The sequence below is a fragment of the Poecilia reticulata genome, chromosome 16 (assembly GCF_904066995.2).
Source record: "Poecilia reticulata chromosome 16, P_reticulata-male-v2, whole genome shotgun sequence".
NCBI lineage: Eukaryota > Metazoa > Chordata > Actinopteri > Cyprinodontiformes > Poeciliidae > Poecilia > Poecilia reticulata.
The window spans coordinates 17,619,399-17,644,721 of NC_088845.1; the positions used below are offsets into that span (position 1 = coordinate 17,619,399).

The 25,323-nt window shown below is 40.2% G+C and overlaps 1 long non-coding RNA gene and 1 other non-coding gene across 2 annotated transcripts; one reads left to right on the top strand and one right to left on the bottom strand.

Moving 5' to 3' along the window:
• Positions 1 to 1,098: 1,098 nt before the first annotated feature.
• On the bottom strand, positions 1,099 to 16,327 carry LOC108167018 (uncharacterized). The gene is made up of 3 exons (XR_001777409.2): positions 12,127 to 16,327; positions 2,489 to 2,626; positions 1,099 to 1,613 (listed from the first exon to the last, which is right to left on the bottom strand). It is a non-coding gene; the product is annotated as an uncharacterized LOC108167018 (long non-coding RNA).
• A 4,967-nt stretch (positions 16,328 to 21,294) lies between these two features.
• Positions 21,295 to 21,366, top strand: trnaq-cug (transfer RNA glutamine (anticodon CUG)). Its single transcript has one exon. It is a non-coding gene; the product is annotated as a tRNA-Gln (tRNA).
• The last annotated feature ends 3,957 nt before the right edge of the window (positions 21,367 to 25,323 follow it).

Consider the following 25,323-nt stretch of genomic DNA (forward strand, 5'->3'; position numbering starts at 1 on the left):
GAGTGTGTCCCAGTGCAGCAGCAGGCAGGTGTTTGTGCTCATTGGGGCTTCCTTTCACTGTTTGGGTTGTCCTGAGTTTAGACAAAGAGATTTTACGTACGGAAGTAACATCATCTAAGAGGCGCGGTAGTCACACCTGAATATTAATTATTTCAACCCTTTTTCTCCAACAGTTTGTTTTTGGTGACTTCTAAAAGAAATTACTGCTCAAAGATGCAGTTACAAAGTTCCACCACCTGGGTGCGCCAAAGTTCTGCTCATTGCGCCACCCAATACTGCTGAGTGTGTTTGTTATCTGCACAGTAAGCCTGTAAGGTCAGGGAGTTATTTATTTATTTACCGTTTGGATTTGTATTTATTCAGCCGGAGTACCTTTTAAACAAGTGCTTGTTGATAGATACCGGTGAGAGGTCACTAATGAAATCCACATTACAGAGTCAGATTGTCTCTGTAATGTGGACGAGAGCTCCAGAGTGACAGAACAAATGACTATGTCTGCTTTAGTGTTCCGTTTTTTGCGGGGGACTATAAGGATGCAGTAGTCATCTGATGTAAGGTGTCTGTCCATTTAGAGCTCTCTGAGTCAAAAGCAGAATCATGAAATGCACTCAAAAAATATAACTAGAGTCAATGTAGCTGCACTTGCAGTGGAGTCAGGGAAAAAATGGGAAGATTTAGTGAAGAGCCTGCCAGCAACGTTTTGGTCTAGGGAAGCTTTGGTTAGACAGAGTTTGTTACAAAAAATCCAGACAAGAAGAAACAATAGACTGAATTAAGATTTCCATCTCAGCACGAGAGACAATGGAGCTAAGCTTGGCTTTTGTTTCTCAAATTGTAGAAACGGGGTCAAACCGGAAATTTAACACGATTATCAAGCGTAAATCCAGAGTCAAAGGTTATCCCAAGGTTTCAAACAGTAAATTGGATCAAAAGGCTCAAGGATCTCCTTTATCTTTTTTCTGGAATAAACATATTATCTGTACTGTCCTCCAGTTTCAAATGATGGTTCAAAAAATGCATTATTTTTCAGAATGCTCTATTTTCTCCTGAAGTTGAATTACACGCCTGTGGACTCACACTCAACAATCAGGTGATTAACAAACGCAATCTGCTGTACTTAGTTTTATTTAGGGGTATTAAAGTAATACAAATACACAATGTTTTTCAAAAGTTGGTTAATTTAGTCGTGTCCTTCCTCTCCACACTTACAGACTACGTTGTTTCGGTCTTTCTGATTCCAACAAAATACCTGGAAGTTTGTGGTTGTTGACAACAGGTGGCAAAGTGAACTTTCAGTACAGCCTTACACTGCTGTCACAGTTTATTTAATACAGACACGGGCTTACACAGGCAACAGACCACAAAGAACCAGTGACAGACTTTCAAATCTGACTCACAAGCAGACAGAATAAGCTGGCTGATGACAATCATTACTGATTTTAGGATGGATGTGGAAGTGGATGTAAGCAGTTGAGAGCTGCAGCTCAATCATATAATAACCATCATTATGACATTGATTGTGATGCACATTGAAGGCTCGTCTTGGAGTGATGGAGGATTCAGCACCTGCTGCACTGCAAAAGAGCTGTCATGGAGCGCGCACAGTAGCTGACCTGAAATCAATGAGACAACCATCAGTTGTTTTTGTTTACAAGTGTTTGCTCCACTGAACTTCTGCAAGCTCACGCTGCACACTGCAGACACTCTGTTCTTTATTTACACACAGCCCATCTTTGGGCGTTAGTCATTCTATTACTAGTTGCTAATCATGTTAGATTTAGTGCTGTAATCATAATGACGCTTATGCACTGCTGTAAAACCTTGAGTAACCGAACGTAATGTGAAGGTCCTGAATCACTCTTTTTTTTCCCTATTGTCTTTTAAGAGGAATTAGGCATTTTTCTAATTTTCAAAGTAGCCCTGAGAAGTAGTTTCCAGGTTCGCTTGAAAGATATTTTTTATTAAAAGCAATCAAGGAAAAATAACAGGTAAGACCAGGCATTTGGTGGTTAACAAAAATATTAAGCCGAATCCAAAGCACTGGAGTCTGACTGGAAGGACATGAGCACACAGGGAATAGCTTTCTCTGAACAATTAAAAAAATCATTGCAGGCAATAGAGAAATAAGTCAATGTCAGACAAGTGTAAGTTAAGACAGGTTGGACTCATGTCTCGGCTAGTCAAGGACACAGTGGTGTCCCTAGATAGTTCTCAAAGTGGTGGCCAGATGGGAGCTTCAAATAATTTAGGGTTGGCACAGCAATCTCTTCTCAACACCTTCTTACAGCCCTTTTTTCCCCCTCAAAGAAATAAAATACTCGTTTTTATAGATCCAGGTTATCTTCATCTACAATTAAAATTGGGTTCAAATGTGAAAAATGAAACTGTGACAAATGAAGTTACAAAGACAAAATTCAATCAATCAGGGAGCAAATACTTTCTCTCAGCAGTGTGCCCCTCACCATTTTTCTCCCATCTCTCTTTTTACCTTCGCCGGCATCACGGCTTCCTCATGTGTGAGGGCGTCTTTAATCACTGCTCTTCTTCTTCGACTTCATGGTAAGCCTTTGCCCTTCACCACCTTCATCGGTCTACTTCGTCACCTCTTCTGTGATTTGTCACCGCCCTAACAGGGACAAACCACATGAAAAGTGACTTTTTGCCCAGAAGTGATCATGCTGTGGCTGCTCGCACAGTATCACAGTTTTATGGTTCATTTAACCAAGAAGAAACACTGATCGCTGTCTCGAGGAGGCCTACGGCAGTGATTTTCCTCCTCCCGCTTCGAATGCAAGCAGAAGCAAGCGGCCCCGGCTCCCAGTTTTTATTGGGCTGTAGAGGTCAAACTACAAGGTGTCATCAGATAACTAATCAACTCATTCAGATATCATTACACTGGGCTAAATCCCTGTTAATCCCACAGAAGATTGAATCAGTTTTCCCTTGCAGGTCAGCTTGTTTCTCTTTGTGTGTACGTGTACTTGCATGAAGGCAAAAGGGACAAAGAGAAAGGTAATTCTTCATGTTGATAGACAATGATTGTCCTTCAGTGAGCAATATTCGCCATCTCCTCTTTGTCCTTCCCTTCGTTTTCCTGCCGGCTCCTCTCCCTCCTCTTCTGGCTCTTATTTAGTCTCCAACAGTTGATGCCGTTCTTTTGTACTAATGTCATATTTATCTTTCAAATGGTCCGTTTCACCACCGGTACATCAGCATATATTTTTGTGTAAGACACATTTTTCTCCTGTTCAAACTGTAAACAGTCACTGGCATTCAATAAAGAAAACCTGACTGCATCTGCGGTCGTTGAGAATGTCATTAAGAGTTTGGTTGTAATTAAGTTTTTAATAAACTGAAACGTGTTAGTAGGTATTAAAACAACCTTACAGGGCAACTACTGAAATAGTGGAGGAAAAAAAAACACTTAATCCAATTCATTAGGATTCTGTGCAGTTTGGTTTAATTTAATCCACTTCAAATTTTTGTAAATCAGTTTTGACGTAATTAATTTCAGTTTTTTTTATTCTTGTCCATGTGACATAACTCAAATCGTTTCGCTTTGCTGTCATTCAGCTCAGTTCAATTCAACTTATTTCTCTTTAATAAGTCAGTTAAAATCAAAGAAGCTCTCTTTGATTCAGCGTGGTTTGATTCAGTTCAATGTGGATTCAGTTCGGGTCAGTTCATTTCAGTTCAGTTTAGTTCAGTTATATTCAATTTAAACCGATAAGGTCAATTAATTATTTATTTATTTATTTGTATCTGATTTAACTTTACTGAATGTGAGCTAACCGAAACCAAATCTGTTCAATTCAGCTCGGTTCAGATTAGTTCACTTCAGTTCAGGTTGGTTCAACTCAGTTCAATCAATTCAATGCATATAAATAATTTTACAATACAGTCAAACAACAGTTTGAATACTTCTAAACAACCAGAATCGGTAAAACAAGAAGGTTGCATCAAATCTTAACATTCCTCCGAAACAAACGTGGATCAGCGAAGCAGAAGACCAAAGAAGAAAACTTCACCCAAACCAGGCTCCGATATTTTGTCACTTGCCTCAATTGCATTGGGACTGCCACCTATTATGAAGTAAATGGAACAGCCTGTATAGACAGAAACCCGCCTCCCTACCTGTCTGTCTGCTGGATTAGCTCCATCCATCAGACAAACCTAGATTCTGTTGAATATAGTACCGTTGTATGGAAACAGAGGTAATAGCAGGGATGTGACCCTGCAACCTTCTCAACGACAGATGAAACCAATCTCACCTACCAGAGACAGACCATCTATTCATACCTACCTACCATGGTGAGTGTATACGTGTGTGTGTGTGTGTGTGTGTGTGTGTGTGTGTGTGTGTGTGTGTGTGTGCGTTTGTGAGAGAGAGTGGGATGATAATACCCATCCATTCACACTCCTGCTGGTGATGCAACTCAATGCCTCACTGTGCCTAAAAGCTATTATATGTCAGGAGTGAATTTGTGTGTTTTCAGCTGTTTGTGTGAGCGCGTGTGTAACTTCAAACCTGTGTCTCAGAGCAGATATTTTATCACCAGCTCAGCTCTGAAAGCCAATTTGCTGTCTGATGGCTGTTGTTTGAATTTCAGTCGCCATCTCGAAAAATGATCTCGTGTGACTTTGAATGAACTTGTAAATACTCATGTTTCTCCAGGAAGTGTCTGATGCCTCTTTCAAGACCATTTTACATAGAACTTTTTTTATTTATTTATGCAAAACTGAATCAGATAGTAAAAAATGGGAGAGTACGACTTTGAGTTTTATTCGTTCATAACAAAAATAAAATCCTGTAACTGTAAATAAATAAATAAAAAAACCAACTGCTTACTTGCTCTGAATTGTCTAAATTATAGTGGTGGAGAGGAGTTTATATCAATAATTCAGAGGCTTTATGAGAAAGACTACGTCCAATAACTGCTGTTTTACTGCGTGTCTCCAAGCCATTTTTATATATTGGATACGCTGCAGAGAAAGAAAAGAGATAATTGGATTGAGTTTTGGGGTAAAACAAAAGTTACAGGCTCAGTATGTGTGAATGTGTCGGTTTAGACTTATTGTTTCTTTTTTTTTTTTTTTTTTACAACTCTGGCCCACTGTGTCCTTGAAGAAGAACAACTTCTCACTGATTCTTCCAGATAAAAAAACAAAACGAAAAAAACATAAATAATCTCAGATTCACCCTGTAAGCTTGAATGTGTCCATTGCCCTCAGATACATGTGTGAATATATAAGGAACAGATTGAGACAAATGCACATGGAGAGAAAAAGCAACCACCCCAAGTGCACCTACAGACATCCATTCAGATGCAGAGCTAGTGTTTAGAGGGAGTGTGATGGTAAATGAGGTGGGAAATGACGAGTCGGAGATGTTGGAACATTCCTTCCCCTGGGAACCTTTACAGCGGCCTGACAAAGACGAGATGGATCAGGACAGACGAAACCAAAGCTTTAGAGTCACAGCAGAAAACGCCGCCTGGTGGCCAGAATATGATATTTTTTGTAACGCAAAGGACAGTGGGTAGCCATGGGAGTAGAATTTTTCTCTTCTTATTTTTGCTATATTAAAAAACCAACACCATTTTATTTCAATTTTAGAACAAAATCTGAAGTTCATAGATTGGGGTGAAGTTAAATACCCAGTCAGCACACATTATTTCTACATATTTTAAGATATCTAATACAAAACACGTAAGAAAATACCAAAAGTGTCACGATTTATGAGTATTCCGTGTTTTTGTTTCTCACTTGCTTTTGCATTCGGGTTATTTTGGGTTGTTTATTATTGTCATCAAGGTTTTTCTCTGTAGATTCAATCCTTTGTGTTGAATTTCTTAGTTCTTCCTTGTGCTCTGTTTTCTCTATGTTTTGGCTTACACTCTTATTTTGCTTTTCTTATCAAAAGCCAGAAAAATAAATCAAGTTAGCAGTTAACAGATTTACAAACAATTTAAATGCAACCAAGACAACTCAAAACGATTAAAAATGTTTCAATCTAAGTCAATCGCTTGAAAAAATATCCCGTTGGCAAATTCAAGCTGTGGATTAAACGCTGAGACCAATATTTATCACAGGTAAAAAAGCTACAAAAAAAATAAATAAAATTAACGTAAACATTTTTGCATGTTCCCAGAACATGGAACTGTGTTTACATTAAATAAAAATACACACAACTAGAAAAAGCAGGTCTCTTCACTGATTAGAGGAGAAGTCAGATGGTAGTTGAATCAGAGTACACAGGATGCTTCAATTCTAATTTGTATTTGTTCTTAACAGGGAGTCAATGGGCCAGCAAAAGACCCAAAGCATGACAAAGCCCACATATTGATACCTGTTTGGATGTCTGGACAGGATTCAAACTAAACAAGCTGGTTAGGGTTGGTAATCAGCAATCGTCTGGCTTCAAATTTGAGTATAAGGTGAAGGTAAACAAACATTTTCACCTTTGGCCAATTTAAAGTGTGCAGGAACACAGCATTCCATTGTTTTGTTCTGGTACCTGTTCTGAAACCGGTAGTAAGTAACATTAGTCAGCACTAACTCAGCAGTATAAAGTTCCAGATACAGGACATGGTATTTTTCTTTTATGGCCACGGCTAATATTATTATCCCTGGCTTGACTGCTGTAGCAGGTCACTTAATTCTATTGGAGATGCATAAAGCCTTCCTCTCCTCCACCAGACTCCATTACAATCGGGTCTTATCTTCTCTAATATGCTCTGCTGTTAATGAACAATCAGTCCTGTTAATGTCCTGCTAATTAATGGCCCATCAGCCTCTTCAGAGTGGTAATTAAGTGCCAGTTGAGGCGTCTAATTGGCATGATTTCTCACTGCATCAAGTCAAGCCTGACCCTCTTGGGACACAGGAAGTGAGTTATAGCGTCGTCATCCAAGTGGAGGACTTTCACAAAGAATGCTGACTTGCTCATTTAAGGAACAGAATCCTCTCGCTAACCTGAGCAGTCGCCAACTAGGAGAGAGTGTCGCTTGACCAACATTGTGAGGGGGACAAACTGTCAAGCCTGAAAGAAGCAGTTCTCTGTAGAGAAGAAGACGTCTTTTTAATCAACACTTCCCGAGCCGTAGAGTAAGATCTATTGTGGCTGTGAATTTAATTATTGAACATTAGGGTTAGAATGGAAGAAATCCATTATAAGCTGTAACAACCTTCTTGGATTTGAATATTACTCATTTTTATTACGCAGTTATAAACTCATAACAGTTATTAAGATGGCTGTTGTTGCCCCCAATGAATCTGAGAAGGGTTATAAGGCTGTTTCTAAACTATTAAATTCATAATCCTAAACTGAAATAAGATCCGTCCATCTGACCACAAACTCTGGCCAGCTTCACCTGACCCTGCTATGCTTCATCACAACACGATCCTGGCACAGTGGTTGCTGTGGGATGTTTAGGTAAAGCTCTTGGGTTGATTTTCTTTTATTTTTTTTCCAGGTTTGTATTTTTGATCATTTTTTATCTGTGTTTGGCCTCAGTTATTTCTCGTTTTCTGATTTCTTGCTTTGATTTAGATCAGCCATTTTCGTCTTTTCTTTTCGATCAGCTGTTTTCTTTGTAGTTGTTTATTTCAGCTACGTCACATTTTTTGTTTATACCTTGTGCTCAAGTATCCTGTATTTCTTTTTAGTTTTGTTCTGCTCATTCCCAAGCTTTCCTCTTTCCTCTCTCATTTCCTGTTCCTCTCTCTCTCCCTCAGCCTGCCTCCTTCTCACTCAGCTGCACTCTGCTTCTAATTAGCACCAGTCCATTGTTCTACTAATCGAGTTCCCAGTATTTTACCTTCCCTCTTCAACTCAGAAGTCACTGGTTTCTTCCCATTTTCTCATCTCCTGGTCTCTGATGGTGCTGCTTCTTTTGCTCCCTGTGTTTTACTTTCGATAATGTTAAGCTGTTCCAGCTACACTCTTCATTAAACATTTCATCATCAACTTCCCATCATGAGTGGGAGTCCAACCATCACTAAAACCGTGTGTAGTAACAACTTTCCTCTACAAATAGTGTTTTGCATGTTGACCAAAAGGTTTCGGTCTGTGACCAGACCACCATTTTACTCATCTTTATTGTGTCCATTATGTGGCTTTTGATAATGTAGCTGAACTTCCTAGGTAACTTAATAAAAGCATTCCTTTTGTTCCTCTTTCACAAAATCCTCATTTTTTTTGGAGTGCACATCTAATCATAGTCCTGTCAAATGACTCCCTTTCTTAAATTGTGGATCTTTTTTAGGTCATCTAGAGTTATGTTTTTTTGTTAATGTTTTCAGATTATGTATTTAACAGAACTCTGTGAGAGGATTAAAGCTTGTAACATTGTTTTATAACCCAATCAGACTTTCAAATTCTCCCTGACCTGTGTGCTGTGTTCATTGGTCTTCTTAATGATGTCCATTCACTGTGCCACCCTTTCTGATGGTCTGCTACATAAAATCCCAGTGAAACACATTGAAATTCTGGTTGTGAAAAACTTTGACAGGTATGAATACTTTTAGAAGGCACTGTATGAGCTGTAAGAAATAAAGAGGCATTATTAAGATGCACAATTCAAAGTAGCTTCCCTTTCTAAATGAAATTGAGACAAGTGGCTTGTCATCCATACACTGCCAGTAAATAAGGCTACCAAACAAGCTTCACACATGGCTGATGAGGAGCTCCTTCACTAATGAGGAAGAAATACTTAAGATAGCAGAAGTTTCAGCAAACATGGGTTCAAATCCAGACACAATCGTGATGCAGACTCACATGGCTGGCTGCTAGCTGTGAGAAACTTGGTTAATTAGACTGACTCTTAAAAAGAAAAGGAGAAGCCAAAGGTTTGGGGCAAACTTTGAGGAAGGAGCAGGCTCGATATAATACAAGCTAACAGTGAGAGGTGGCAGTTTTCACTCACATATGGCAGAGTGGTTGTGCTTCAAGCTGTTGGATAATGAGTAAAAAGAAAAAGGGGGGATGGAAGGATAGGCAGGCGGATGAGGATGAGCGATGAGAGAGAGGGTGGCTGCAGAAAAGACATGGGAAGGAGAGGATGGGGGAAACAGGGGTGAGGTGCTTCTTATAATGAGGGGACTGAAGAGACAAACACCTGAGTTGAGATTGAGCGAGAGAAGGTTGGAGGCAAATAAAGACTCCAATTGGCAACTCCTGTACACACACACACGCACACACACAAGCGCGCGCACACACACACGCACACATGCGCGCACACACGCACACGCGCACACACACACACACACACACACACACGTAATCAGGCCCACACTCCGATGCACAGAGTATACCAGTTGCTTGAAGCACCTTTGGATAATAAGAAACACAATAAGGTGGTTTTTATAATGAGAAACAACAGCTGAACCACCGATGGCAGAGAGAAGAGGAGAGCGAAGTGAAACGGTGCCAACGGACAGCTCCACTTACTGTACAAAACAAGGCTCTGCACTGAAATGGGAAGCTGCCATATGACACCCATACTTAAAAATGGTCTTTAAAAATGTCTTAGTAAGTGGCCAAATGTAATGCATTCCTGACTAGTACATGACAGATACACTAATGGAGAAAAAACTGTGCAGCATATTGTGGTGTAACCTGGCAGAACAAACACAGAGAAGTGATTCAGTTGTGCCATTATCATTAAAGCAACAGATCATGTGCTTGTTGGCATCATCTTTTATGAAGGAGTTACTGTATCTTCAGAGTCAACCACCAGTAAATGCTGAAGGTCCTGAGGGTATTAGGTGTTATACCGGTACTTGAAACATGAGAAAAACAACATGGGATGTGCTTTTAGTGATACATTTTTGTGTTATTCAAATTATTTTCCATAATGAGTGCCCCATATTTCTGCCCAGTTATAATGGGAAATGTAAAAAAAAAAAAAAAAAAAAAAAAGCCCTTGGGCTGTATGAAAGCTACATATTATCTTAGTATGCTGCTCAACCCTACAGTCAAACTTGTGGACAAGGATAAATAGAAAGTTTTGGGACCGGAGAGGAAAATGTTCTGGGTTGTATAGTTAAAATGCACCGTGAAATTCTTTTTCAACTCTCTACAATGGCATTTACAGTTAAATAGAGACTGTAGTGGCAGCTGCAGCTGCCTCTGTGTGTGATGTCACATCCTCTGTGCAATGTGTGCAGATCTCTCAACAGCTGCCATGCGATATAGAGTGCAGCTAAAACACTAGTCATTAATTTCATGACATTCAAAGTAAAATGTTTATGAAGCAAAAAAAACAGAAAAAAACAACTCCAATGCTTTTCTGTAATTTTTGTCTGCACAGCATTTTCTTGAAACTGCACAAAAAGCTGAGTTATCAACCTTTTGCATCAAAATGGAGAGTTCATCAAGTATGAAAAATCCTTTGCAGAAAAATAGCATGTTTTCTGAAGAAAGTGTGTCATTTATATCTTTTTATATCTTGCATATATGTCTGCGGCTGCACAGTGGCGCAGTTGGTAGAGCTGATGCCTTGCAGCAAGAAGGTTCTGGGTTCAATTCCCAGCCCTGGTCTTTCTGCATGGAGTTTGCATGTTCTCCCTGTGCATGCGTGGGTTTTCTCCAGGTACTCCAGCTTCCTCCCACAATCCAAAAAACATGACTGTCAGGTTAATTGGCCTCTCCAAATTGCCCTTCTCTCCTTATATAATATTAACACAGCAGTTCAGAAAAGGAAGCATGGGGGTTGTAGTGTGATGAGTTGGGACTGCTTTGCTCCTTTAGGACCTGTATGACTTGCCTTAATTGATTAAACCATGAAATCTGCACTTAACTAGAAAATCCTGCAGAGGAATCTCCAGCTATCAGTTTTTGACCTGGGTTACATGCAGGACAATAACCTAGAGCAGGGGTGGGCAACTCCAGGCCTGGAGGGCCGGTCTCCTGCAACTTTTAGATGTGTCTCAACTTCAACACACTTGAGTCAAATAATGAGGTCGTTAGCAGGACTCTGGACAACCTGACTGCACTTAGGAGGTGATTCAGCTGTTTGATTCAAGTGTGTTAGACCAGGGAGACATCTAAGAGTTGCAGGACACCGGCCCTTGAGGACCAGGATTGCCCACTCCTGACCTAGAGCATGTCAGCAATTCCACCTCTAAATGGCAAAAAAAAAAAAAAGAAGAAAGAAACTAATGTTTTACAACTAATTGCCTGGTCAATGTCCAGAGTTAAATTTGATTGAGGTGCTTTAGCACGTCTCATCACTTTGACAGGTAGAGGCTCTACGTTTAAAAGGAGGCATGACAACAAAATGAGATTGCACTGGCTGCAATTATTTAAGAATTGCAGCACACATTTGCACCAACACACTGACAGAAACGATGTTCTCCAGGAGCTTTTAAACAGCACCTGCTGGTGCATTCATCTCCTTTTGCTACTTCACCCTGCTGAGGAGACACCAGGAAAGGTAAATGTTCATTCAAACAATTGTTAAGTTCAAACTGAGCCAAAAGAAATCCTAAGAAACAAACAAATTGACACTTTTACCCACGTTGCTCCGGTACAGGAAGGATGACCAGTCCTCCCCGCCCGCATGAAACTAACTAAATGTCAAAATGTAACTGAAATAAAGAACTGAAACAAGAAAAAATTGGTTTGCAAATCAATTAAACACAACATAATATCGATCTTATTTCATCAGTGATGGTCTCCATCATATGCCTCAAATAAGTTGGTCATGAAAAATCTCTCCAGTGTTGTTGGAGTTTTAAGAAATTCTGCAAAGAAGAGTGGGGCAGCATTTATCCACAGTGATGTAAAGAACTGTCGAATATTGCAAAAAGCATGATGAAGCCCCACTGCAAAGAGTGGCACGACCAGTTATGGGGTTTGGTGTAGCAAATCTTTCACAGGCAGGTTGGATTGGATGACAAAATTATTTGATACCTTTTTTTAATTTCCTCAGGTAATCTTTTTTTGAATATGATAAAAATTGATGGAAAAGAAAAAGCAACAACTGAAAAACTGAAGAAATCTGTTTACTGAATAGTGTGTGTGTGTGTGCGTGGGCGTGTGTGTGTGTGTGTGCGTGTGCGTGTGTGTGTGTGTGTGTGTGTGCGTGTGTGTGTCTTTGATCAGGAAGCACTCTAACCCACCTCTTTTTTCTTCTCTCCTGGATAAGCACTTTGTTGTCCTTGGGAGACTGCTGGTGCTTGGCTTCTCATGCACACTCGCCAGGCGCTGTTCCACTGAGCTGTGCACGTGAGGTGACCTTCCTTTGCCTCTGGCTCCGTCACGCTTCTGTGGACTACAAACACACACACGCACACATACCTGCGGAGCCTCGAGGTAGCACACACAGAGTCCCCAGCGAATGTTTCAAACTGACATTCTGTGTTGTTCACTTTAATGGACCAATAGAAACACAAACTACCACATTTACCCAGATGAACCGCCACACATTAAACGTGCCTCCCTCTCTTCACACTCACACCCAGTCACTCGGGCACACAACGCTTTACCAGGTAACATCCTCCATTTCCGTCTCCAGAGGTTTTTATCAGATGTCGGTCACGTAGGTGTCTTGGCAAAAACATTCACCTTTCACCCTCGAAATCTTAAATCTGCACAGTTCAACCCCCTGTGCAGCAGAGTTTATCAGTGTGAGATGGTGGGGAAGATGCAGTCAATGCTGTAAAACTGTCAGAAATCTGTGTGTAATGTCTAGCCAACCCTACATGTTGCACATTCACTGCAAGGAGAAGGGGCGTCCCAGTTCTTATGTGGCAACAGGGTCAGTGATAAAGCTGTCTAGTCCTTCAATCTGAGATTTTTGCATCACAACAAAAATGTTGTGGGTGTATCATAAAGCCTCCCTGGGTCCATTCTGTTTAGCATAACTAACTACATCCATCAACAACCTTGCAAATGTTACACTCGGACGCCTTAAACAAGCCAAGCACATAAAACCATGATAAACTAAACCAGTGTTAAGCAGTTTGTCTCACATTGGCTTCTGGTTGCGGATTGACACCAGTAAAGTAAAGGCAGGTTAACAATGAAATGTGGGGTTCAGATTTAGGTTAAACTCTGGAGAGGATGTTAAAAATTATTGGGTTTAACTTGGACACTTTCACAAAATCTTGTTTCCCTAACCCTAAGCACAATCTTAGCCTAAAAATAAAGCATTTCTTCCATGTAATTTCTTCTGTCTTAGCATGATATTGTGTTGCACAGTTTGGTAGAAATTAGTATTTTCAGCAGCTGCTGCCCTTCACACTTTTATCCCTTGAACAAAAACTGATTATGTGTTAAAAATGTGACTTTCAGCTGCTTTCATTTGCTGTGTCTTCCACAGCCACTGGTTGCTAATATAAAGTATTCTGGTGACAGCATGGTTTTGACACACACCGGTGTGTCTCAAAGTCACACCGCTGGTCTGAGTCAGTGCTGAGACATCCGAATGCTGCTACAATTTTTAGTTTTCTTGACTGGACTCGCCACAGAGGGCTTTTATGTTCCCGGATTTTCTCTCTGTTCAGTCATGGAGAAAATGTTTCAGACATTCCCTCCTGACTTGCTCCTCCTCTCCAGATATACACAGCGTAAATATTTGTCTTATGAACTTAAATTTGAGCTGGAGACTTTGCAGTGCGTATTTCTGAAGTCTGGATATGGAAACGACAAATTTAATGTGAGCTACAAGCCCAAACTTGACTAATAAGAAAAAGTTGCAAAAATGTGTGTGAGCGCTATCCAGGCCTAATATATCTGTGTCAGACAGAAATCATGTGCCTTGGTTAGACAGTTCTTAATGACAGAAATGGTGTTGGGTGTGTGATGGCTGTTCTCTCAGCCCAGATGTTGACCTCGCTGTGCAGGCAGCAGAAAATCACCTCGGGTGTCAACGTGGTTATCAGGTCTGCACTGACAGATGCTCATTAGAACATACAAGCAGACATGCACAAGCCTAGCTTTTCTCACACATACTGGGTGATGACTTCACAGTTTCTTGACATGTAGAAAACCTTCTTTACACTGAATGTTGCACATATGGAAACTGGTCAGAGGACGACTTAGAATGTTTTTTTTTTTTCCTTTGCAGATTTACTTTTTTGCTAAATATAGGTCTGGTCAGATAGCAATGCCTGAATCTATCCAGCTATTTTTTAAATGTACCCAATGTGTAACTATTTCACTTCACAGTTTTTGGTTGTAGTGCTTGTAATATTTCAGGTCACATGGTGTTGCAGTGAACCACATAGACACCGTAAGCTATTTCGCTGCCATTTAAATCTACATATCCAATCCTGACATGAGATGTGACAGAATAATCTCGTGCTCACACTCACTCCCTCGTCGGCTCCAGAGTTTCTCTACCCGGTTTTCACTCTTGAACAGACTGAAACACATCTGCTGCCACGTCAGGTTTAAATATCTGCCTCTACATCTGGAGAAAAATGTGTAATCAGATTGTGGTGATGCTTTGATGTAGACCGCAGTGGGAGAGCGGACTCGCAAAAGCAAAGGAGATGGACTTTAACAGAAAGAACAAGTTATTTGTTCAAAGTGTTGCTGTGTTGAAAAGAAAATGTAATTCAACAGGTCTAAATGGAAAATGAGAATGTACACTGACAAGCAGCAAAAAGGAAAGTGATTTTCAATCATGAAACAAATACATTTATTAAAGAAATATGCATGAGACATATTTGATTTATTTGCAAATCTTCCCTTCTATAATTTTCTTAAACTATATAATATTGTCTTGGATCTTGACTTGAATATTTACAATGTTATTTATTTTTTTCCCCCGTTTTAATCCAATGGCTAAATTCTAACTGTAATTCTTTGGTATTTCTTGTTTTTAATGTAATTTACTGCACTGCTGTTTCTCCATTTTCCCATAGAGCGCCTTGAATTACCTTTTGCATGAATGATGCAACATAAATAAACTTGCTTTGCGTTGCTTTTAATGTATTCCCACTATAATCTAAAACAAAAAAATGACATGGCTCCGGTACGTTTAGTGGGCCATAATTTCTCAGACTTCTTACTTCTGACGCTTTTAATTTGGAAGCAAACTCAAAGGTCCATGAATAATTGAAACTTTAAGGAAAAACAGCAAAACTCTTTCTTCCCCCCCAAACAAAATCAGAGGCTGAGAGCTTTGTGAAAATGCTTTTTGCTTCCTTTGGAGACATGTTACTCTCGGTGTTTATTTAATCAACCACATTCACTTAGGGTGTTTTCTTATTTCAAGCAGCAGCTTTGGGGAGATTTGTTTTAAATAAACAATTTCTTCTTCAAGCATTTCACACAAATTAAATAAATGTAGAGGCTTGCAGTACGCCGTGAGAAAAGAGACAATGTGGTATGATCAGAATCATCTCAAATATGTACAGAAAGGACGTTTCTGACTGTGTTTTAATTATGTTAGTGTCGTCTTAGTAAAACCAATAAAAGAAAAACAAAACAGATCTTAACAAATGAATAACAAAGCATTACTTATCCATAAATGTAATACAATAAAATGCAAAAACTATGAGTTAAAATAGTATAAAATGGGCTGATGGAACAATACAGACTTTTTCAGCTTTTACACTAGGTCACACACTTTTCTTGTACAGTAGGAACAATGAGCAGACAGCCAGGTGTAAATAATCCTCCAGAGGCATCTGATTTTTTATTCATGGCTTCATCTTATTTTGCTGGTTCATTGTTGTGTCTGTCGCAGACTCCTCCCTGGTGGCAGTGTTGCTCATGAATATTAATGTTCCGAATTAGCATAATAAGATGCAGCGTTATCATCATAATAAAGGCCTACTGTATATTGGATCTCTAATGGGATACTAGACCTCAGATCAAATCTTTGACCCCCCCACCCAAAAAAAAAAAGAACAAAGATGATTTTATGGACAGGAGGCCAGGAGCAAGGTGCACAGATGTACAAAATCTAGATGTTTAAACATGCAGGACATATATTTTTTTAATTTGTATTTATTTATTTATTTTTTTAAGCTATGCTTCTCTTTATGAGCAACAAACTAAACATGTTGCCTATATTGTGACTGTTAGACTACGTGTTTTTGTTTGATGTTTGTGATGGACTCTTTTTTTTTGTTGTTGTTTTTTGTGTCACAAACACAAACCACTCCCCTTTGTCTCCCCAGCTCATATGTCTCTCAGACACCCAGCAATCCACACGTTTCCACCCACCCACACAGAATAATGATAATTATCTAAACCACAGGGGGGTTTGCCAGCTTTGAATCTAGATTTAATCTGGCCTCAGACTGTCATATTTACAGCAACACTTGAGTGTACTCACTCAGATCAGACTCACACACGCACCCCCCCAGCCCCACACACACACACACACACACACGTGATTGCATATGTGCATAAATTCACACTGGGCCACATTCACATTACCATAAGCTTGTATGGTCAACTTATGTTCAAAGTCCCTCCACATAGACAAAAACACCAAAAAACACATGTGAAAATAATCCCCTTTGCCCCCCACTCCTGTGTCTTTCTCTCTCTCACACACACACATGCAGTCTCACATGCCGCCTGGCTGTGTCCTGTGGTCTGTGTGTGCTGATAAGGGTTTAATCCTGATTGGAGCCACGGTAAAAGGCTTTGTTATGAACACTAAATAGACTGGCCCTCGGCGAGCACACTGGGACTCTGCTGATAACGTGTGCATAAACACAGATGTGCACAAACAGGGATGCACGGAAACACACGTGTGTCCTCATATGGACACAACCTCTACACATGGAAGGCCTGTGTGTCTTAAAGAAGTATTAACTTTACCTGTAGAAATGCTCATGCCTACTGACATATGTCACTGCTTAAAAACAGGCTCACCTGTGTGTATGCAGACATACACACACACACACACACACACACATATATATATATATATATATATATATATATATATATATATATATATATATATATATATATATATATATATATATATATATAAATAGATAGAGAAGTATATATTCATAGATTGGCATCAATATATTCAATTTATAGATATACATAGATATCTATATATAGATTTATATGTATATAGAGGCATTTATATATATATATATATATATATATATATATATATATATATAGAGAGAGAGAGAGAGAGAGAGAGAGAGAGAGGGGTATATGTTTATAGATTGACATCGATATATAGATATACATACACATCTATATATAGATTTATATATATCTATAGAGAGGCAGATATGTATACATGTTTGTATATAAATACATACATTTCACATATGTTTTTATTGTTTATTTAACGCCACATGACTGTGTTTTTAATGATGTAAAGCACTTTGAAATGCCCTGCTGCTGAAACATGCTATACAAATAAAATTTCATTGATTGATTGATTGCCCAGAAAGACAGTTTTCAAATTTTTTCCCAGTTTATATCGGTTTAGACTTTTAAAATCCTCTTTTTGTTCCACGTTGTTTTCATCTTCTTTCTCTAAATCTCCCTCTAATTAATAAAAGTGGTTTTCTGATTTTCTGTTTCGAATTAGAATTAAACATCTTACAATGGATGAAGATGACTACTGATGTCGTTGAACGTGGGGGAAGCCGGAGTTCCCGGAGTGAACCCACACCTGCATGGTGAGACATTTCCCACCGTGCAGTCCTGTCTTTTCAATATTAAAATGTCCAATTAAAAATCACAGTAGCTTTTTTTCAAATTACCGCCAATTACCAAAAAGCATGTGGCCCCGCCCCTTTTTAAAATCTAATCTTCATCATCAGTTGATATCTATGCTGGATGGACTTCTGTCAGGTATTTTTTCCGAATCTGGCTTTGTTGTCTCACTGATTGAGATCAAGTGTTGATCTGTCTCAATCGGGTTTAAAACAGTTTCCAGTTCAGATTTTTTTTAACGAAGGCTGTTTGATCCCTAATTGTTTCTACTGTAGAAACTTCTTGTTCTATGTTTGCTCCAGAAATGTTTTCCTTACAGAGGCTCTCCAGTTCAGATGTTCTCGTTGCTGCCTTTCTCTTGATCTTTCGTTTTGATTTCTTTGAACGTCTTTTCTCAACCTGGTGGTCTCCATTCTGTTGTGCTATGGAGACCGTTTCTTCTTCAATCCCCTGCAGTACTTCACCGATGGCTGTTTCATTCGTGTGAATTTCGCTTTTGATGATCTTTGTCTGGTCTCCAACTATTTCAGGTAGTGAAAGTTCTTTTTCAATGTCACCAGAAACGTTTTCATCATTGACAACTTTCAGTTGTTGCTGCCTTTCTCTTGATCTTTCATTTAGATTTAGTTGATCGCTTTCTCTCAACCTGGTGGTCTCCATTTTGTTGTGTTATGGAGACCATTTCTTCATCTATCACCTGCAGTACTTCACCGATGGCTGTTTCATTCGTGTGAATCTTGTTTTTGATGGTCTCTGCCTGGTCTCCAACTATTTCCTTTACAGAAAGTTCTTTTTCAATGTTATCACCAGAAATGTTTTCATTACTGAAAACCTTCACTTCAGATGCATGTCTCATTGCTGACTCTATGCTGTTCTCAACTGTAGATCTCTTGAACACTTTTGTCTGTCGATCCTGATGTCTGTTAATTTGTGTTTCAGAAGGTTGTTTTCTAAGCAGTAAAAACAGCTCAGTTTGCGTTGAAATGGTTTTATAAACTGGTTCCAAGTGAAATCTGTTCTCCACCACATCCATCTCCGTTTGCGTTGATACTGATTGACGGACTGGTTTCAAGAGACATCTGGTTTCAGGCACATCCATCTCCGTTTGGACTGACACACATTGGTAAACTGGTGAGGTTTCTTGTGATTCGCTCTGAGTCTGAACTGAAACCATAGTACTCTTCTTCTGTCTTCTCTCTGAGAGTAATTTCCTCGTCAGATCTTTTAGCTGTTTAAGTTTATCGTTTAGTTTCTGATTTACATCGGACATGTCATTGAGCTGTTTCATTAAGTGATTTTGTACTTCCATATGTGCCAATTCAGACTCCTTACATTTGGCTTCACACAAGACTTTTACATGACTTGTCGTTTCCGTAGAGTTGGGCAAATTCTCAATTTCAATTAAACCCTCTCCTTGAACATTTTCTGCTGTTTGATTAACAGGAACCTCAGTTAAGTTTCCAGTTTGGGTGTTGTCCATGGGTTTTCCCAGAGATGGATGTTTCTCCCCTTTTTGATCCAGTGTCTCCTGAAGTTTCAAGATGGATTCCTCTTTGGAGACCAGCTGTGTTGCAGTGTTCGTAGAATAACCTTCCTTTTTCATGGATGCTACCTCATCATGTTCTTTGGCCGGCATTGAAACATTTTTGGTTTCAATGTTCTCAGCAAAAAAATCTTATATCAATGCAAGGTTCAGACTTTGGGAACATTTTCCACAACGTCTTTTTTTCGCTTTTGGGCAAACCTTCCTGGTGACTTTGATTTTCAGACAGAGGACCGTTGATGTCACTGTTTTCAGCAAAAAAAGTCAGATCAATGCAAGTATCTGGCTGGGGGAACAATTTCCACAACAGTGGGGTCTTCTTGTTGCGCCTGGTCTTTGACTGTTTTTCCCCCTTCTGGTCGACTTTCTTCTGTGTTTCTGTCACGGTTTTCTTTTCGGTCTTTGGCTCTGTTGTAGAAATCACAGTGTTCCTAGTAGAACTTTCCTTTTTCATGGACGCTACCTCATCACGTTCTTCAGCCAGAATTGAAACATTTTGGACCTCAATATTCTCAGCAAAAAAACTTATATCAATGCAAGTTTCAGACTTTGGGAACATTTTCCACAATGTCTTTTTTTTGCTTTTGGGCAACCTTCCTGGTGACTTTGATTTTCAGACAGAGGACCGTTGATGTCACTGTTTTTAGCAAAAAAAGTCAGATCGATGCAAGTATCTGGCTGGGGGAACAATTTCCACAACAGTGGGGTCTTCTTGTTGCGCCTGGTCTTTGACTGTTTTTCCCCTTTCTGGTCGACTTTTTTCTGTGTTTCTGTGACAGATTTCTTTTCGGTCACCGGCTCTGTTGTAAAACTAACAAGTTCCTTTTCGCAAATCTCCATCTTAAAGGAATCCTCCTGATCATCTTCGTCTTCAGGCAGAGAAGTGTTCTGATTGATAACAGTTTCAGTGCTGGACTTAGAGGACTCTTCCTTCTCTGGTGTCTTCTTCAGTACAGAGATCGAATCCTGTTCGGTAACCAGTGAATCGTCTTCCGTTCCAGTAGTTTCAGCTGGGGTCCTTAGTTCTGCGGGGCCATATTTCTCCAACCACAAGGACCACGGTATCATTTTCACCTTCATCTTGTTACGCCTCCTCTTCAGTGGCTGTTCCTCAGACTTAGAGGGCTGTTCTTTCTCTGTTGTGTCGACTGTCTCCTGCTCTCCAGCGATGGACTCTTCTACACTGATCAGTGAATTGCTCTGCTCAGTGATCAGTGAATTGTTAAATGGTTCCTGGTGGTTCTCGTTGGACTCCCTCTCGGGTGGCTGTCCATCCCCTTTTTGCAGTGCATTGGCGCTCGATCCATTGTCAATCACCAATGAAGAGTCCTGCTGTTCCATATTTTCAGTTGACATCGTAAGCTCATCAGATGCATGCAGCGCCCACCAGGCTGCAAATGACATCTATTTCCTACATTATCTACGGTCTCCCGTTTTTATTTTCTTTTGAAATCTGGGATATAGCTTCATCTTTAAGAAGGATTTTCACTCTCAGCATGTATTTGAACTTCTCTCTTTTATTTACTTCAACACAGCTCACAGTTTTTAACCAATTCCATAGCTTTCTGTGTACTTCTAAATCCAAAAGTTGCACCTTTTCGGGCCTGCTACTGCCTCTAGTGGCGTGGGGTGGTAGCACAATTAATATAAATACGTCACTAAATGAGAATAACACAAAGTCTTTATTTTATTATTAATTCTGGCATTACCTCTAGTTCAGGGCCCCTATGCATTGCATACAGTGCATACCCACTTTTTGCACCTCTGTTTCAGGTGAGTTTTGGTCCCTTGGCTGATGACCGCAGACATTTGTAGGTTAAAGGTCACCACTCAAACCTGATTGGCTCTGAGCAAATGACAAACACAGAGGAGAAGTTGAGTTTCTGTAGTGTAGTGGTTATCATGTTTGCTTAATAAGCAAAAGGTCTCTGATTTGATACCAGACAGAAACTGATTTTGTACGTTGTGCTTCTCACAGGGTGAAATAAGACAACAAGAGTCTTCAGGTTTCGTGATGGTTCATTCACCAATCGACTTCAATGTAGGCATCTTTGAAATCAAGGCTCCCTTACTTAAGTTCCCCCTTGGTGGTTCTATGGTATGATGGTTAGCACTCTGGACTCTGAATCCAGCGATCTGAGTTCAAGTCTCAGTAGAACCTTTTGTCTCTGCTCCTGAGATCTTCAATACAGTTTTTGATCCCAGGCTTAGTTTATGGACCATAATGTGAAATTAGGCACAAGTACAAGTCTGACAGTTTGTTCACCAAGTCACTGTGCTCTCTGAGAGGATCTATGGTATAAGTATTTGACATTGTTCCATGCCCATCGTTGACATTAGTCTCTGACAACTTTTGGATCCTTTACCAGGAACACCACAACAAGCATGAGTTTCTGTAGTGTAGTGGTTATCCTGTGTGTTTAACACACAAAAGGTCTCTGGTTCAAAACCAGACAGAAACTGATTTTGCAGAAACTGCAGCGCATACCCCAGGGGTGTCAAACTCCAGTCCTTGAGGGCCGGTGTCCTGCAACTTTTAGAAGTGCCTCTGCTGCACCACACCTGAATAGAATAATTAGGTCATTAGCAAGGCTCTGGAGAACTGAGGAGGTAATTAAGCCATTTGATTCAGGTGTTTTGTACCTGTGGCACATCTAAAAACTGCAGGACAGCGGCCCTTCAGGACTGGAGTTTGACACCCCTGGCATACCCACTTTATATATATATATATATGTGTGTGTGTGTGTGTGTGTGTGTGTATGTATATGAAGTCATATATATACATACACATATATATATGTGTACGTTTATAAACACACACACACACACACAGACACACAAACAGTGCATGGACTCGTTGCATCAGAAATCATGTGCCTGCCTGGATCTTTGCATAAATGTGTGTGGAGTTTATCAGTGGCTTGATAACACTCTGGAGAGCGGTGAGTGTTGGCAGACTCTCGACTAAATATGCTGTAAATAGACTACTAATAGAGGAAGAGAGATTAGAAGAGAGCTGGAGAGGACAGTAGAGGAGAAATATGAAAGAGAAGAAGAAGGAAATGAGAGAAGAATATTAATGTCAGAGGAGTCTCACCTCTGACTTTGGCCAAACGTGTGAGGATCCTCCGTTCCTGACATACCTGTAGAAATCTTTCACCAGCTCTCAGAAGTTCACATTTTCTACCACATATTTTCATTTTACTACCCCAAGCCGGATTGTGGATGTAAATATCCAGGTGGAAAACTCAGAGATCCCTTTTACAAAGCAACACTCTTTATCTTCCCGTGGAGGAGGCTAGAAATGATAAACAGTCCCTCCTGTGACGTTTGGGTCTTTCCTGGGGTCTGGCTCAGGCTAAACATGCCCAAATGATAGAAGGTAGGCAGGAACTATCCAAGTAATGCGAATGAATGACCTCACCTTAGTTTTTTCGAACCATCTTGGGAACGACTCTTCAAACTCCTCATGGACGATCAAAATCATATCCTTATATCTCTACAAAGAAACAGTTTCTATCAGTCGCATCTGGGATCCTGCTCTCTTAGTCGTGATTAAAATCTTATGGCTGACAGTAAACATATAGGGACCAGTAAGCACAAGCTTCACCTTTTTGCCCAGTTTATGTTTTACTATGGCCTTCTGCACCAATCTCATTAGAGAAACCCCCCCCACAATCTTCCCATTTACAGATGAAATCACCCTCACTCTTCAACAAGATACAAAGGTACTTGAACTCTTCAAAAGCAGAAACTAACCTCTGTCTTGAAATTATCATTTCACATTTTCCATTTGAGAATCATCATGACCCTAAACACAGAGGAGCGGAGTGAAACCCGTGACGGTCAACAATCCCGTGTCAAGTTCAGAAGACGAAGAATCACATCATACGCAACAAGGAAAGATCAGACTCTGAGGTTGCAAAGCTGAAAAATTGATTTAAACCGCTGCACATTCAGATTAGATTGATGACAAGGGGACCTGCACTGCCATCTATCTGCACACTGAATGGTCTAGCATAGGGAAAGCAGCCCTTTCTGAAAGATTTGAGGTATAGTCAGAAGTTTTTTAGATGCCTACTATGCAAAAATGAACTGGAAAAGCAAGTTTCATGACTCCAAGAGGGTAAAGACCTCATCCATTTTCCCCCAGTCTGGACAAAAGCCACACAACTTCTCTTGTAGTCTCAACAACAGGAGCAACATTTAACAAAGGAGGCTCTTGAAAGTGTAAAACTGAAATCTGTAGTGTTGATTGCCTTGACCAAAGACACCAATCTCCTTTCTCCCAACTGCTTGATGAAATAGAAATTAATTTCAGGGAATAATTGTACAATGAAGCAGTGTTGTAGTACTCTAAGTCGGTCTTGGTCTCGAGTTCGGTCTCGACCGCATTTGGTCTCGGTCTTATCTCGGTCTTGGGCGTTGAGGACTCGGCATTTTATTTCAAGACCAGTCAAGACCGCAACTGTGAAAATATCACTAAACGTACAGCATACTGTCCAGTTTATTTGTTAACATCTTTGTTTTCAGTGGATGCAAAAAGCACCGATTAAAATCCAAGCAATTACGTGTTTCTGTTACTCCCTCTCCCCTTCCCACCCTTCACTCGCCCGCAGCGCTCTGAGACATGCGCAGTGGTTTCCTCTCAGCGGCAGAAGAGCTATCTAATAGTCAGTAATAGATTAGCGCTGCATAAATCATAAGAAATCCGATGGCTACAGCTAACTCAGCAGCGCTTCGCTTTCACAGACGGTGGGGACTACGTCTAACTTTTTTCGTCACTTAGAAAAGAAGCTCAAAGGAAGGTAAGCTCCGTTGACGTCATGTTAGCAAAGCTAGCTGTACAGAGACACCTAAGCATTTGTGATGAAAAAAGTCACTCACTGCACTGAATTATTGTGGAGGTGTTGACTGACTTGTCGTATTTATGGGACAACGCTGTGATCAAATGTCTGCAATATAGTGACGTGACATTCAGGAACAGTCCGATTTTTCTGAACGGCTCTTTACTTAGAAGATAGGACTTGAGTGTCACTGAGAGCCATTCTATCAGATTACCATACACTGTCAGAATAGCATACATCCAGGGAGTACCATGCCTGCATTCACATTAAGAAGTCCGACAGAGGAGTTGTCAGTTCACCATACGCAACAAGTTATGACAAAAATAAGTCATTAAATTGTTTTCAATGATAACTATATAGATATACGTTGTCGTGGTTTCAAAGTGTATTTAAAGCAGTGGTTCCCAAACTTTTTCTCCTGGGCCCCCCAGTGGTTTCCAAACTATTTCTATGACTTACAAATAGCTGTCTGGTTGAACGACGTGTGTGGGGGTGAATTCTTATAGACTCCCTGTTCTACTCAGCCCCGGCTCCAGACGAACAAGGGGAGGGGATCAACTTTTTTGGGGGCAAAATGAATCGTAGCTGAACATAGACAACAACACCAGTAGCCTACAAGCTACTTGTTAAGTTTAAGATGCTGTATTGAAATTAGCTAGTCATCTTTTAGCTAACTTTACCTGCATCCAACAGCTTTACTCATCTCAGAACTGTGAAAAGTTCTTTGCGTTTTGCTGGTTTGCTGCCATGATTCTAACACACCTGCGTAGCTCTGCACAGCAGCATCAGGTCTCCTTCACTGCCGCACAGGTCTAAACCCAGCGAGAGCGTTGTAGTGCTCATGTTGCGTTTAAAGGCGGCTCGGAAAAAAGGGTTACAACATGTTAACAACGGATTAAACAGTTTTAACTGCTGATAAAAGTCACAGAGGACACAGATATGGGAAGTGCGGAAGCCCCTACTGTATCAAATTGACAGAGGAATAACAGAGAGTTGGCCATTCTACAGTAAAAACCCAGTGCATACAGCGTTCCTGTTTTTTTTGTTTGTTTTTTTTCATCCAGACGGGTTCCCGTGCCCCCCCCACCCTCTGCAATGGCATGGCAACCCCCTAGGGGGCACGCCCCACAGTTTGGGAACCTCTGATTTAAAGCAAGGTCTGGCTGCAGCTGCAGTCAACTGCAACACACACCGTGTAAAACTCATTAACCTACTTAACCACTAAGTCAGGATGCCATACAACTGTTAATAAAGTGTATGATGATCTACAT